The sequence below is a fragment of the Liolophura sinensis genome, chromosome 13, assembly GCF_032854445.1.
Source record: "Liolophura sinensis isolate JHLJ2023 chromosome 13, CUHK_Ljap_v2, whole genome shotgun sequence".
NCBI classification, from domain to species: domain Eukaryota; kingdom Metazoa; phylum Mollusca; class Polyplacophora; order Chitonida; family Chitonidae; genus Liolophura; species Liolophura sinensis.
This window is the reverse complement of record NC_088307.1, coordinates 6,196,194-6,212,133: the sequence shown is the minus strand read 5'-3', so window position 1 is coordinate 6,212,133 and position 15,940 is coordinate 6,196,194. Positions and strand designations below refer to the sequence as shown.

The 15,940-nt window shown below is 40.1% G+C and overlaps 1 long non-coding RNA gene across 1 annotated transcript; it reads right to left on the bottom strand.

Annotated features, from left to right (window-relative positions):
- Positions 1-3: 3 nt before the first annotated feature.
- LOC135480219 (uncharacterized) lies at positions 4-1,702 on the bottom strand. The gene is made up of 3 exons (XR_010445920.1): positions 1,626-1,702; positions 791-814; positions 4-129 (listed from the first exon to the last, which is right to left on the bottom strand). It is a non-coding gene; the product is annotated as an uncharacterized LOC135480219 (long non-coding RNA).
- Positions 1,703-15,940: the final 14,238 nt, after the last annotated feature.

Here is a 15,940-nt window from a genome sequence, read left to right as displayed (position 1 = left end):
GCCCATCGTATTGACTGTACATGTAAAAATAGCTGGAATCAAGGAATAAGTGTATAAGCTGGTACTCTGAAGTTCGAGATGACATTTTGGCCTTAGTCACCATTTCTTTCTCATCGGCCTGGCACGGAGCTGCAAACAAATGTGATCTGGATTAACTAATACACTGATTGGTTCATTCATTGATTGCGTCAGTTGCGGATACCATATTTATTCCCTGACGTACTGACCCCAAAATAGTATATTCATCAATATAAGAAGTGTCAGAAGTCCACTGGACTTCTGGTACTATAATAGGCAATACCGATTTATGTCGAAACCGTGGAAATGTTCATTGAAAGTTTAAAGTTGACTATATCGTATGAAATTTCGCGATGGAGTATATTAATATGGATAACAAAAATAATGTTAATTAATTGAAAAAGCTATCACTTATATCTGTGCTATTATTATTATCATTATTATTATTATTATTATTATTATTATTATTATTATTATTATTATTATTATTATTATTATTATTATTATTATTATTATTATTGTAGTTACAATCTCCCCATATCTCTATTGTCGCTGCGCACTGGATTGCCGCTACTGTCAGTACTATTAATAATATCGCTACTGTATACGGTCACCACTTATTGCCAGTATCGCTATTGTCGCTACTATCACTGCTTTCACCAATATAGCTGGTATCGCCACCATCGCTATGGCCTCCACCAAAGAGATACTATAACCACCATCACAACCATCATCGCTATACTATCATTACTATCACCGCCACCATATTCACCTTCGGTGTCACCAGCCCCTTGACCTAGAATAGACGCAAATGGAAATTTGGTAAATAACAGGTTATAAATTTAACCTTGCGTGAGAGAAACGCAATCTTACAATAAACCAAAACCGGACTTTCGCATTTAATTATTTGAACATAATGTCTGAAGTGCCGGTCGACCAGTAAGGTCACCGCCTCTATAGTAAAGCTTTTGACGGTTCCGCTGTAGCTTTAAATTGGGAGGTTTCATGGGTACTGGGTAATAAATACCAGCAAAAGGGGAAACCACAACATGCATGTTTAGGCAAAGCACAAATGTATGTATCCCGAAAGATGAAGATGATGTAATGGAAAAAGTTATTACCTGCCAAGCAGCTTTACACTTTTGCACGGCATGTGACAATGACTTCAGAAGTAACGACGATTTAGTTAGATGCAAGATGGTAAAAACATGGTGTTGACGGATCGTTAACTGGCTCAATACTTATAATGGTCCCCGGAATTTCAGACTCCTCCCGGAGGCAAAGTACTTCACTAGCAATTGTAAATGCCTCACATGTGGTCAACACTTCTCCCTCACCCGTCTCACATTGATCTGTAGAGTTGAATGATTGAGTGAGTGGTTGACTGATTGGGTCAGTTACCAGCTCTAACGCCTATTCAGCTGCGCATTATCAAAATTCTGCTCTTCAGATTTAAGCTCTTAGTTAAGACAGTGTCTTCACCACTCTTTATCACACAATATTTGACACCAATTTGCCTTACTCGCAAGGAATAGCTTTCCAGCCAAATTTGTGACATTCACGACAAAGTTAGTGCAAGTACCAATATGGCTTAGGTAAATGCTCACCTTGGCCACCGGGTAGTACCACCATCAGGCACAAAACTGCCCATAGAAGGCGTAAGCCTTGGAAAACCATTTTCAACCTGAGAATTCAAAGTAAAACCCATATCCTTAACTTTCTCAATTAAGACGATAAAGTCATTGCTATTCACCAACATGGACGTCTTTCAGCTTCCGACAGAATTTTGTTTTAACTGTTTCTTTTAAGGTTATAGAGAGTCTGTTATTCCACACGGTAATATTTTGAAGAATTGCGTGAGCTTGGTTAAATCCTGGAAATGTTTGCACACAAACACAATTTACATGTGAAGATGAGTTTAAAAAAAACGCTTTGTAGGAGCCTCCTTTTCCGAGGTCGCGGGGAGTTCAAATCTAGTTTAAGTTGACTCTTTTATTTTATTTTAAGCAGTGTAACTCCGAATTAATTTTTCCTTTTTTAAGATGTTACTTACAATGCCATTAAGATTTGTTTTACACTTAAATATTTTCACGAACTCAGATAATGAAAATGCAGGGAATGATCCATTTTGCAACATATAGGATGGAGCACAATGATACCCCACCCCACCCCACCCCCCACCCCCAGGGCAACATGAATCACGGCGTATTTCATATCACCCCATGGATAAAGTCAAATTGTTTTAAAACGTAACTTTCACTGTAATGCATCAACATGATGACCAGACTATTTACTAGGTTGGTCAACAGGTGCCGACAAGAAAACAATTTGAGATGGACTCAAAAGCCAAAAGCTTTATGTGCCCAGTCTAAACAAACGAAATAATGTAACGATGTAAGCCTGGGAGGTAAGTTTGACAACACTCAGTTAAATTAACCAATTATTACAGAAAACAACCTGCAGATGTTCGTGCCCCCCCCCCCTCCCCCCACCCCCCGATCTGCATGCACGGTTTCCTACTGCTGGTCGCCGTTATATTAATGAAATATTCATGACTACGGCGTAAAACTCCAGTCAAATAAATAGACAAATAAACTAAGTAAGAGTTGATTTTTGAAAAAACAAGATAGCTATTAGATGTTGTTTGACCTAACGAATACAACGGTGGTTTTATCTCTCTACGATGTATAGTTTTTCCTTAAATTGCAGTTATAGCTCATTTCAGTGTCATTTTTCAAATGTCACGTGACCGGACACGGCAATAGCTACGAAGCTGAAAATTTGTCAGTAGATAGATCAATCACAGATCTTTATTTTTGACTGGCGTGCTGAAATATGCCACTTGTCCCGTACAGCCTAGTACAGCCAGCTAACGCTGGGCACCTTTTTGTCCTTCATATTTTAGTGGTAGCACCATACCTAGTGCTCTGAATAAATAAGCATAACACCTGTACCGGTAAGCCACACCCAAAATCCTCTGGGGGAAGACTCAGTAATATTTTCATACTGAATTACACTTTTTTGTATTGTATATGTCAGCGTATACAAGGAAAAGTTAGCCACCCAAATCACTGAATCAAATCATAAACAACCTGCAATTAGACCAGATATGTAGCTGATGTAACTGATGGCTGGCAAGGTTGCACCCAGGTAAAACGTCAAATAAATAAATGAATAAATTCGTGTTACTTGGAAGTGAGAAGATGCCCAGGAAAAACAGAGGGTTATTTCTTCCTCGCAGAAGTTTACGAATGCATATGTATGTATACATGGGGTTTAACGTCGTACTTAATAATTTTTCAGTCATATGACGACGAGGAGCCATTTGAGGTGTGTGTACATATACCGTGTCTTCTTGTGGCAGAGCATGCCGCCAAAGTGCTCCCGCCACTGAGGTACCATACTAAAGACAACACAAATGACACCCCACCCAGTCACATTATACTGACACCTGGGCAACCGGTCATGTTTCCTTGCTCTAACCTCTCAGTGTTGAACGTACGTATATATATATATATATATATATATATATATATATATATATATATATATATAAATATATATATATATATATATATATATATATATATATATACTGAATCGGAGGTTTTCGAGGCTATATATATATATGCATATATATATATGCATATGTTATGCATATATATATATAGCCTCGAAAACCTCCGATTCAGTATATATATATATATATATATATATATATATATATATATATATATATATATATATATATATACTGAATCGGAGGTTTTCGAGGCTATATATATATATGCATAACAAAGGCACAGCAATTTCACGATTTTTTTTTATCTTTCTCCTTAAGATATATCCCGTAAAGTCTAAATAAAAAATACCGTAGAGTCTTTCTCCCTAGTGTAAAGATAGGTCCTGACTGAGTACATGTAGCTTCTAGCAATAGCTGTGCAGTATGTCTCAAACAAGAAACGTTGCCCATTAATGAACTCTGGCAGTTTCTGCCCAGCAAAGTTGACCAGAAAGTAATCCGTATCGCTTTTTCTAAGGTCTCTTGTCTTCTTGCATTCGTCCTGGAAACATATATCTTTGACCTTCTCCTCAAAGTCAGTAAGGGATGATTCTCTGGTAATGTTTATGACTTGGGACCCCGCTCGCTATGACCGGAATGTAGGTTTCTGACTGGGCAATTTGCACGTGCTTCTACACCAAGTAAACACGTGGAGTGTTTCGCTTTGATGTGATTGGTCTTTTATTAGCGCTGGTATTTGCCCGTGCGTCCTACAAATAATTTCGTTACATATAAGATATGCCATTGGCTATCATTTTTGGTATTTCAGTGAAACTGCACCCTCCCAAACATCACTAGAGCTGGATATGCTGACACGGTTACAGCAGATTTATCTGATAGCTGTTTGACGTCATACTCAAGAATTTTTCATTCATATGAAGCCGGTCAGTTTTACATGGCACAAGTTTGACGAACACACACACACACACACACACACACACACACTGCGCAAACCTGTCCAGTTTATTTCATTTCATTTTTATTTCTCCAGATATGCAGCAGGACACTTTGCAGTAGAAACCATTTGGCATCAGATGTATACAGAAACAAGGAAAAGACTGCTACAGCAAGTATATAAGCTCTTGTGATGTGCCCTTCCCTGGCAGGAACAGAAATCCCAGAGGGCTTGTTTTATCCCGTTCAGGAGTTCATGTACGCCTAAATGTAATGCAGATTTTGAAAATATAAGGGTATTTGGTAAACAACAGACATTTAAAACTTGTATGCAAGTTTTATGATATGAGGCATCATGCCAATTGTTCTATATCGATCATATAAATTATTCATATCCAGGTCTGTTCACAAAATATGCATAGCCTTAATGGTAGAGATAAATAAAAATTATTATTATTTAAATTTTGTATTACGGCACAAAGCCTCAAGGCCTTTACCTGATGCCTACACCGTGTAGAAAGATTCCTGTACCGTTCCACAGATTCAGCCACATCCTTTGCAATGGACAATATTAATTATATTTATCACTGACTGAATGTTGCGTTGGAATCGTGTGCCAACTTCACCAAGCTGATTCATTAAAGGTGGAGAAAACATAAAAATAACATAAAGTTCAGATGAAAGAGTGCGAAAATTTATTCCTAAATGTGGTCTTATGTGGCCATAAACACCAATCAAATAAATACATAAATATTACTGATAATCATTCCACGATGGAGACTGTGTACCACTTTCCTAATAGTCCGAGAAATCAAGCAACTTTCTGAAATAAAAATGAAACCGAGGAATAAGCTCAGAATAATCTGCGGTAAGATTTGTAATTATAGCAAACTGTAAATTTGAACAATGTTAGTGTTTCGCGAATATGGATTTCATTTAATTGAGATATGCACAAATGAATGAATGAATGAATGTATGAAAAGGGAAATAAACGTACGTCTGTTTGTTTGTCTCCTTGCAGCTGGTCGGCCCTAATGTCGACATTTTTATTGTGCTACCTTACTTGTACGCTATGCCAGACATTAGACACGACGCCCCACCGATGCGTACACTGGGCCAACTAGTACTTGGACTATTCATCTCATGCTGATTTAAGTTTTAGGTATAAATCGATTCGGAACTGAACCCTATATCTACCTGTTACGAATCAGACGCTCTAACCGCTACCCTACCGAAGACGGCAAATAAACGTATGGGAGAAATGTTCAGTGCACTGATCAATAAATCAGTTTGTAAACGAATGGAAGCTTCGAATTATGCACGAGGAATGTATGTATGTATATTTGGGGTTTAACATCCTATACTTAACAATTTTTGTACGCCTCCGCCATTAGGCAGAGCAGATTATGTTAAAGTGATTTTGCCCCTCTTTCCGTCCATATTCGTGTCCGGGCTATATCACCACTTGTTTCCACCGAGACTTTTACTTTTTGGTGGATACATTTAGATACGCAGGTGACAATGCGTCGCGACTCACATTTGTTCATTTGCGCGGTTGTCATGGTAACCAGAGAGTCATTTTCCTTATATATACTATCTAAACAGATGTGATGTCGTGTCCGGACTACAACACCAACTGTTTTCCACGCAGAGTTTAAATTTTTAGTGGATACCTAGATACACGAATGACGATGTGTAACGACTCACATTTGTACATTTTCGCGGTTGTCATGGTAACCAGAGAGCCATTTTTCTTTTATATACAATATAAATAGAAATGATTTCGTGTCATGGCTACAACGCCAACTGTTTTTTCGCATAAAGTTTTCATTTTTAAGGACACATTTGTCCACTTGCGCGGTTGTCATGGTAACCACATACTCATCATCAACGCACATGAAGATTTCCCCTCAGGGTTTGCACTCACCACAATGGTTCTGGTATTCTTTTATACATTTCAAACAAATGCATTTGTTGAGGCGTAGGCCTATGTTGCGTTCACCTGAACTCTGTATACATATTACTTGTGTTTTTTTGTGGCAGGGCGAGTCGGATGAGGATTGAACAATAATGAAGGCGTAATGAATGAATATGTGAATCGATTTCAACTTCAACCACCTACCTTCAACTATTCTTTTACACCTTGTGCGTTAATTTGCACGCTGTCCTATGGATAATATGCCTAGCAACCTAAACTCTCCCTCGGTTAGTGACAAAACTTCTCTTGGTCCAACCTTACACAAGAAGAAAAAAAATTATTAAATGCCCCCTTCCTCACAATGGCTACGTTGAAAGAATGAATGACTGGTGTTCAGCGCCACATCGGCAACATTTCAACCATATCGTGGCGATGACAACGTTGATGGTTATATAACTAAATTGTTCAACGTGACTAAACGGTTTCGTGATAGACCACATTCAGTACTATTAATGTATGAAATATACCTGTGAGTGCAGTATTAAACAAAGTATGGACCAGACTGCTATTCAGACTGCAGTTCACTTTGGAGTTAGAATCGGGAAGTATTGGTAGTCCGCATTAAGTGCTATTAATGTATTAAATATTATGTCTGTATGTGCAGTATTGATGGAGATATGGGCCAGAAAACTGTTCAGACTGCTGTTCACAGAAGTGCCTCCTGGTGTTCAAATGAGAAAGTATTGTCATCACGTGAAATGCGCATTAAGTGCCATTAATGTATCTAATATGATGTCTGTAGGTGCCGTATTAATAGTGGTATGGACCAGACTGCTATTCAGACTGCTATTCACAGAAGTGCACCGTGGTGTTAGCATCGGGAAGTATAGACCGCATTAAGTGCCATTAATGTCTCTAATATGATGTCTGTAGGTGCCGTATTAATGGTGGTATGGACCAGGCTGCTATTCAGACTGCTATTCACAGAAGTGCACCGTGGTGTTAGCATCGGGAAGAATAGACCGCATTAAGTGCCATTAATGTATCTAATATGATGTCTGTGGGTGCCGAATTAATGGTGGTATGGACCAGACTGCTATTCAGACTGCTATTCACAGAAGTGCACCGTGGTGTTAGCATCGGGAAGAATAGACCGCATTAAGTGCCATTATTAATTAGGTGGATATTTTTAAGTGGATATCAGGACATTAAGGCGATCTAGTTGTTCGCAAACGCAGTAGTGTAGACTGTCAACAACAGTCGAACTCCAGGACCCTATGATTCATAGTTGACACTGCAAACTTATTATATTATAAATAACCCAATTCCACAATGCTGCAAAAATAATGCACGAGACAGATTATCACTGTTAGAAAAGAAAATGTACAAAAGTCCGCTTGAAAACACGACGGCAGGTCATGGCCTGTAGGCATTTTACGCGTAAAACGATACTTTATTGGATTATTCATTAAAAAAAATTGTGTGGCGAATGGAAGGGGAGATCTTACGACGTGGATTTAAACAGGTAGGTGGAGTGGTTATTGAGGCCGCTCCCCGTGTCACACCATTGAGAAAAACTTGATCGACTCTGACTGTGATTGAGCAGCCATGAATATGGCATATCCGAATATTTCTCCACCAACAGTCTCTGTACTTCGACTACGAAATTGGGCGATTTCTCGCCAAATAATGGTCCAATTTTAACATACAAGGTATGTATAGATAGGCTAAGTCAATCTACATAATCAGGAAGCGGTTTTATATCGATTAGCCCCGCCCTTATACCCTAAATTAATAGGCCATCATTAGGCCGTTAGGTATAGAAAATCTTTTAGGCCGTCCGGTTTTTTAATTCAACGATTAAACGTTAAAGCAGGTAAATATCAGAAATTGTTGAAAATAGACGTCAACGTTTAATGTAATTGACGTTTAATTTAACTAAACAACAGCTTAGTCGGTTCATTCTTCATTTAGGCTTTTAGCAATTAAACCGCGCGAAGCAAGCAGACGACTCGATCTCTAAACTGACTTAAAAGTCTTCAAAGTACATTCCGAAATATTGTTATGTAATAATTTATTACCTGTAAATAGACAGAGCGGTGCTTTATTCGGACCACCACTACGGTTGTTCAAAACTGGTTTAAGACTTAATACCAGATTTAACGCTAAGCCAAGTCTTCAATGTATCAAGTCTTAAAAAAATGTCTACCAGTGAATTAAATATGAGCAGAAACTGCTGCTGTTATACTTTGAATTGGAAAACTGCACTGGCAGCTGAGTTTGGCTAAAATGTGAAAAATGGCTCATGACACGCGTAAAGGAAGGACTTACGGTTCGCCAAAAAGACGCGTACAAAAGAGCGAGCTCGACAGGTTGACAAGGAAGTCTAGTTTGAACGGGGGAGTACAATGAAGAAAGGAAATAGTCTCACTAAGAACTAAGATGTCGTCGAGTTAGTGCATGGAGGTACAATGGATTCTACCTCCACAGTTAGTGCTTGTTGAACTTGCCACTTACCTGCAGCTTACTTCGTGGACAGCCGCGCTCGGTAGTAAAACTCTATTCCTTTTCACGTAATTAGGTTAAAGAGTGAAGGAAGCCGGACTGTCCAGAGAAAACCACCACATTTGGCCAGAAACCCCCAAAACTCCTCAGTAAGGCCTCAGGCAAACAAGCATGAACTGGGTTCGAACCAGCCATCTCGTTGGTTGGAGAATATATATATATATATATACATCATAATGTACTCATTTACAGACAGGTAATATAGTCGATCATATGTCCATGGAAATAAAAGAACACACCAATTCGCAAAATACGTAGTCAGAATGTGGCAACCCAAAAATACAAATACAAATACAAAGCAAAATACATTGTGTTAGCGTCAGTTTATCGTGCTATATATCGTAACGCATGTGCTTAAAATGATAAATAGACCATAGGTATATTTATTTATTATTTGATTGATGTTTTACGCCAAACATTTCACTTATACGACGGTGGTCAGGATTATGGTGGGAGGCAGGGCCAGAGGGAAACCCACGACCATAGACCATAGCTATGACATTCAAATGGAAGGTCTTTAAACCGACATACACACATGGCGCGTATTGTACAGGTTATACGTGCAATTGAACCAGATAGTCGTCGTGTGCAAGCAAGGGATCCACATGATCTGACCCAAATGGGAGTTGACTTGCACGAGGAATGGAAGCGACTTTCCCTTCAGAGCATCAGGAGGCTGACAGATCGTATGAGGAGCAGCCAGAGTTCAGGCTGTCATCCAGACTTACGGCGGATACACCCGATATTGCCGTAAAGCGCTTTAAGAGATACCAAATGACGTTTTTATTGAGTAATGTGTTTCAACACTGCTCACTCCAGAATCATTCTTGTAAAGTCATTGTTTCACATCAAAACCACTGATGATAGAAATGCATGTGTGTTAGCATTCAGACATGTGGATTCCAATCATTTTGTCGTTTTTCATTAGGCAACACGATCATACGATTTATAATCAATCACATTTTACACTGTTTTGACACAGAAGAACACTAATCGCATGTGCACAAAATCGCCACAGTGAAAACCGGCGGGGAGATGGGGGGGGGGGGGTTGCTTCATTATGTCCTTTGTATGTATAGTTTACCTTGTGGCCCTGAGGGACATGTATAATCCTAACTGTTTTATGTGTTGTGACATTCACAGTTGGAACTGACAGGATATTGGTTTTAATAACTTTTTATTTATTGTTCCGATAAATCGGTTGTTAATCTTATGACATATTGATGATCCAACCAAAACCAGACGGTTCCAAAACCTTATGATTGCCATGGACATTAAGGACAAAAAAACGTGAGAGAGAGAGGTGCTCTTACATTTTGCTGGCGAAGACATCCACGACACACTCGCGGAAATAGGCTACGACATCGATAGAGTTGTTGCAAACTCAACGAGTACTTCAATCCGAAGATAAATGTGGTCTGCGAATTCCAAAATGCCTGGCAGGATCAAGGCGAGATTTCGATGCTTGCGACAATTTGCTGCGCATTGTGAGTTTGCCGATACATTATGCGAAATCAAATATCAAGATATTCAAGGCTCTACTTCAACTAGACTTCGTCGCAGAATTCTCTGTGATTTTTTTTTTTTTTGATTGGTGTTTTACGCCGTACTCAAGAATATTTCACTTATACGACGGCGGCCAGCATTATGGTGGGTGGAAACCGGGCACAGCCCGGGGGAAACCCACGACCATCCGCAGGTTGCTGGCAGACCTCTCTGTGATTTAGATATAACATTAACTGCTATCCGGGACCTAGCACCATCGCTAGAACAGTCAGAACTCTGGTACTGAAAGCAGCAACGGACAAACACAAATTGTACATACTGTTAATAATGAACAGAACGTGTGTTCCATAAAAATCAAATCATAAATCAGTCTAACCAGTGTACACACTCACAGAAACATGGCCGTCAAAAAAGTATACTTGTGCAATCCAACTCAAGTGAAAAGTGTCAAATCTGTGCTTGCACACGTCTCACATCTGGCAACAAATGTCCAGCTGAAGGAAAAGAATGTTAATACCGTCATAAAAACGAGCATGTTCCCTCAGTTTGTAGAAAGAAACTACGCAAGAAATCCCCAAAACATGAAATTACCAAATAAATAGTAACTGTTCCACAAAAATGTGAATCTAGATCTGATGATGAATATGTGGCTTTTAGTACCGACAACCAGTCATTTAATAGCAAACAGCCTGTAACTACTATTATGCCCAACGGACAGTCCACTGTCAACACCGTTGGTAAGACAACGCATCGGAAGTTTGATTATTTACCTACAGTGATTCAGAAAAATCGACCTATATGTTTACAATGTTGACAGGTCTCTTGATACTCTTGTAAAATTCACAGTCACACTTGAAATTGGCTCACAATGCTGTACAACTGAATTATTTGGAACCAAAGAGTCTTTGCTTTGATATAATGAAAGATGCATGGGCTTAAAGACAAAGGAAACACTCAAATGAAGTCTGTATCAGATGAAAGGCCCATTAAGCACGGTCTGGAAAAATAGTACGAGGTGTATTTTTTCAACCCAGTAAAATGATTTAAAAACATCAGATTCTAAATTTATGTGGTGACCCAGAAGGAAACAGTGACGTCACACTCATATTTTTGCTTGAAATAGTCGTTTCACGGTCCATTCGGTGAATGCATCCATAGGTCTATATGTGTATGTATTTAGAATGACGAAATGTATGTACCTATGTACACCTCCACTCAACTCCATTATACTGACACCAGACCAACCAGTCATGTTTCCATGCTCTAACCTCTCAGAAAGAGCAAGTGCCATCTTTCAAGTCTGGTATGACCCAACTCTGATTTGATTCCGAGGCGGACACACCAACCATTAAACCACCGAAGTGGTCCACAGAACGGCGAAATCCTGCAGTCAGTATGTGTTAACAGGCATCACTGGTCTCAGTATGGTGAGTAAGGGTCATCATAGAATCCAAAGTTTAAAATGCATTTACTGGGTTAAAAAAAGGTTTAAACAATAATTCCTATTATTTGTGTGGACAGTGTTTAATGGTCTTTCCATCTGACATATACTTCACGTTAGTGTTTTCTTTGCCTTTAGGTCTATTACAGATCGCACAAAACACAGACACCCTGCTAAAGGTTGCCCACACAAACCATGCATCTCCGGGGTCTAGTATGGTCTTCACTGGAATGAAAAACTGAAAGGTGTGCAAGGCAGATTTCATGTTATTGAATCTGCCCCGCCTGTTGCTCACCTCCACCGATGTCTAGTTTTCCATCGTCAATGCACCGCCGCTGACCTTGATCGCCTCCTGCATGTTAAGGTTATTGAGTGCATTGCTGACAATTTCCTGTTTTGTTAAAACGATTTCGTAATTCGTTAAAACGGAAAAGTAAGCTGTTATAACGAATTAGGTGGACACATTTTAAATTTACAGTGGCGCCAATAGGCTTCCGTAGCATTGATCTTTATGTTTTGAAAATCAAAGATGTATTCAAAAATAACTCAGTGGACGGACCTTAGAGGTCTACTATTCACTTTTGCCATAAACTCTTAGTATTAAAGTAAAAAATCCATAAAGGTGACGCACACATTTAGGCAGCAAATTGTTTCGAAATTATAAGTTTAAGACTGACATAAGGCTAAGTCAGCTTCGTGATCCTCGGATCGGATCAGTCAGAATCAACTGACGTTATTGCCTTGAACTTTGTTGGTGTTGTTTTAAACTTTTAACGACTACGTTGCCAGACTATTCGTTGATACTTTGAACAGAGGTGTAGAGGGTAGACTGACGCTTTACGTGACTATGGGCTGTTTGGTCACTCCCGTTACCACTGAAGCATCCTTTCGTTGCGCGTCAGTATTGGATACCTTAGAGCCAACTTGGCAAGTAATCCTTGGGCTTATATTTATTTATATGATTAGTGATTTACGTCGTACTCAAGAATGATTCGCCCATACTTATACGACGGCGGCCAGCATTATGGTGGGAGGAAACCGGGCAGGACCGGAGAAACCCACGACCATCCGCAGGTTGCTGGCAGACCTACCCACGTATGGTTGAGAGGAAGTTAGCGTGAGCTGGACTTGAACTCACCGCCACCGCACTGGTGATAAGTTTCTGGATCATTTCACCCCGCTGTCATGCTAACCACATCGGCCAGGGAGGCCCCTCTCCTTGACCTTATGGAGATGGGCAGTGTGTCTCTGTATGTAAGTCATTGAGGCTCATATTGCCACTCAGATAGCTTACATCCGCTATAACGTTTTTTTTATCTAAATATAAGCGTCAAGTCCGACATTCCTATACCATTCGTAGTCCGTAAAAGGCGTTCCAAGTCGATAATCGCAAGATCCATTTCCACAACAACGTTTAACACTAACTCCCGAAGACAAAGGTATGTAAGAAATTATACAAATAAGAAATAAAGCCGGTAAAAACACAAGAGAGAAGCGGTCATCAGTTTTCAATGATGCCGGGCAGACAATGAATATTCCAGGCATGAATTCCATATCAAAGTTCAGATTCGTAGTCCGTGAATGAGTTCCATGCCAAATAACAGCTAAACAAGTATCTCAGTCGCGCTTTCATTGCAACTGTTCATAAAGGCATCATGCTGATGTAATTAGCATGGCTACCTTTACGGCCCCTAGCCCCAGGTTAAGCGGTATTAGATACAGTTTGAAAATGATGAGCGTTACAGACCCTAACCTATCAGATTATGATTCAAAAGTAACGGACGATTACGTCTTTCCCGTTAATATGTAAAGATCTCATGCTACAAGAGGCGCCATCTATGATGTTACACATGACACAAGATAGACGGTTACACTGGGCAACCAGTGCCATCTATGTTGTTAAATACCATGTACGTGATAGACGTTGGAGCAGACGGTGAACGCAGACGCAGCTTCTGGACGCACAGGTCTGTTATCTGCAACCAATAACTACAGCCCACGCCTTCGATGGATGATAACCAAGTCTGCTCGTGGTGCCGTCATAGCCGCTGTCCAGGAGTTGGCCGGAATGTCGAACCGTAAAGATACAACTGCGGAATTGCACAGATCACGAATCAAGGGGGATACCTCCGACTTACAGAAAGTCATTGAGCAGATAAAGGGATGCTGCGATCCCTTTTCGCAATCATTTGAAGTGTCCCGTTTAATATCAGAACAGGGAAAGCGACCAGTGGACCTATCAGGGAATATCTACTTGGATTGAGACAAAAGGGAAAAGAGCGCCATGAAGAGTTCATCATGTCATCCTTCGAATACCCAAACAGCTCCGAACGGTCAATCAAGAAGGAGAGGCTGCTGACGTTCAAGAAGAATTGCAAGTCCAGTAAACAGAGCAAAGACAAACGGATAGCCTCCCTGGTGTGTCCACGTGATCTGTTGGGACAACTGCTTGTACTAGCCTGTAAGAAAGATCTGGACTTGAAACATGTCCTCTCCTACCCCTTAACGACGGTTCCTCTCTCAGTGTGCAGCACCGATGGCTTGATGGTGAAAACAGACAAGAGAGCTCTTTTCCATCTCCTGGAAGATAGAGTTGAGCGACCAGCTCCAACCACAGTGGATGGAACCGTCACTGATGGCAATTTCTTCCTGAGGACCCTCCCGTCTCATCTTCCAGGAGCGTATGATGGCTTAGCAGCTGGTATTCTTGAGACTGCTATGTCAAAACTATGTCAGAAAAGCGCCCAAAGAACATTGGTGACTACCTACAATCCAGATCATTCAAGGGGGAACTACCAAAGTTTGTAGCGGAAAAATGAGTGGCACAGCACTATGCGAGATTGATCAACTGCAAGCATGTGAAACCTCTCTTACCTTAGGACTTGCTTTCAGTTCTACGTCCAAGGAGACATAGTAGTTAAAGATATCGTTGAAGACTTGAAGACAAACCACGAAGAAGCGGACACACTAATCTGTGCTCACATAAAATCTATGGACGCTCTGGAAGACAATTGGAAAGAAGCTTTCCAATGCCCTGTCTGCTTTCCACTCCTTTATATAATCGGATTACACTTTTGCCTTTGTCACAAACGACAAGGTACGCCCATTCAAGCAGCTTGAAAAGGACACTGACGCACAAACAGCATTTGTAAAAATGGCCAAAGGAAACCTGAGCGAGAAGACTACACAAGTTGTAATATCTTTCCCAGCATGGATGTATGGCGCGAAGACAACGGGGGCAGCCCTATCCTTGGGCAAATATTTCCCAACATATCGGACGAGCGCCTTTTGTTGCAAGAATGTGGGTAGATGGGGACGCTACTGACAACCAGCAACATCCTACTGAAGGTGATGGTTGGGAACTCCAAGATGAGTCGTACGAAACTGATGAGGACTTTCAGCTGTCCTCGTCAGATAAAGAGGAGGATTTGTCGTCATCAGATGAGAATGGGGCGTCGGATGATAGTTGACATTAACAACAGATACGATATATTCAAGCCCTTCTAAATCTTTTGGTGCTAAAACATTTGTGATCATTTCTTCCTGGTTATACAAGAGGTAGCACTTGATTCGATTTATTGGGCTTCACCTAGCCTATGGCTATTGTGCAATGGTCTGTCCTCTGCAGCTTGCAGAGGGCAGAGTCTGTAAAAGTAATTGTGATTTCAGTATTGGGTAAACAACACTGGTGCTAGGTTTTAACTCTTAAAGCGCCATCACCGAACTACAAATCTTATTGCAGGGACCCCGGCCACAGAGTATACTTGGGAATAAAGACCCATGCTATCTATAAAGCTAGTAAACAGAGTACATTTTTACTTGATTTTGAAACTTCACGGTTGTTAAATTTTTTTTTTTTGGCAAAACTAAACCGGTCACAGAGAAGGAATTGTTCTAAAAAAAACTGGCGCCCTAAGGGTTAATTCAGTTTTATTGGGTGAAATCATTATTCTTTTATATACAAACACTTCTAAAATGCTGCTGATTATTAAATATTATGGTTATTCCTAACTGAGAGACCATTCGCAAAAGTTCC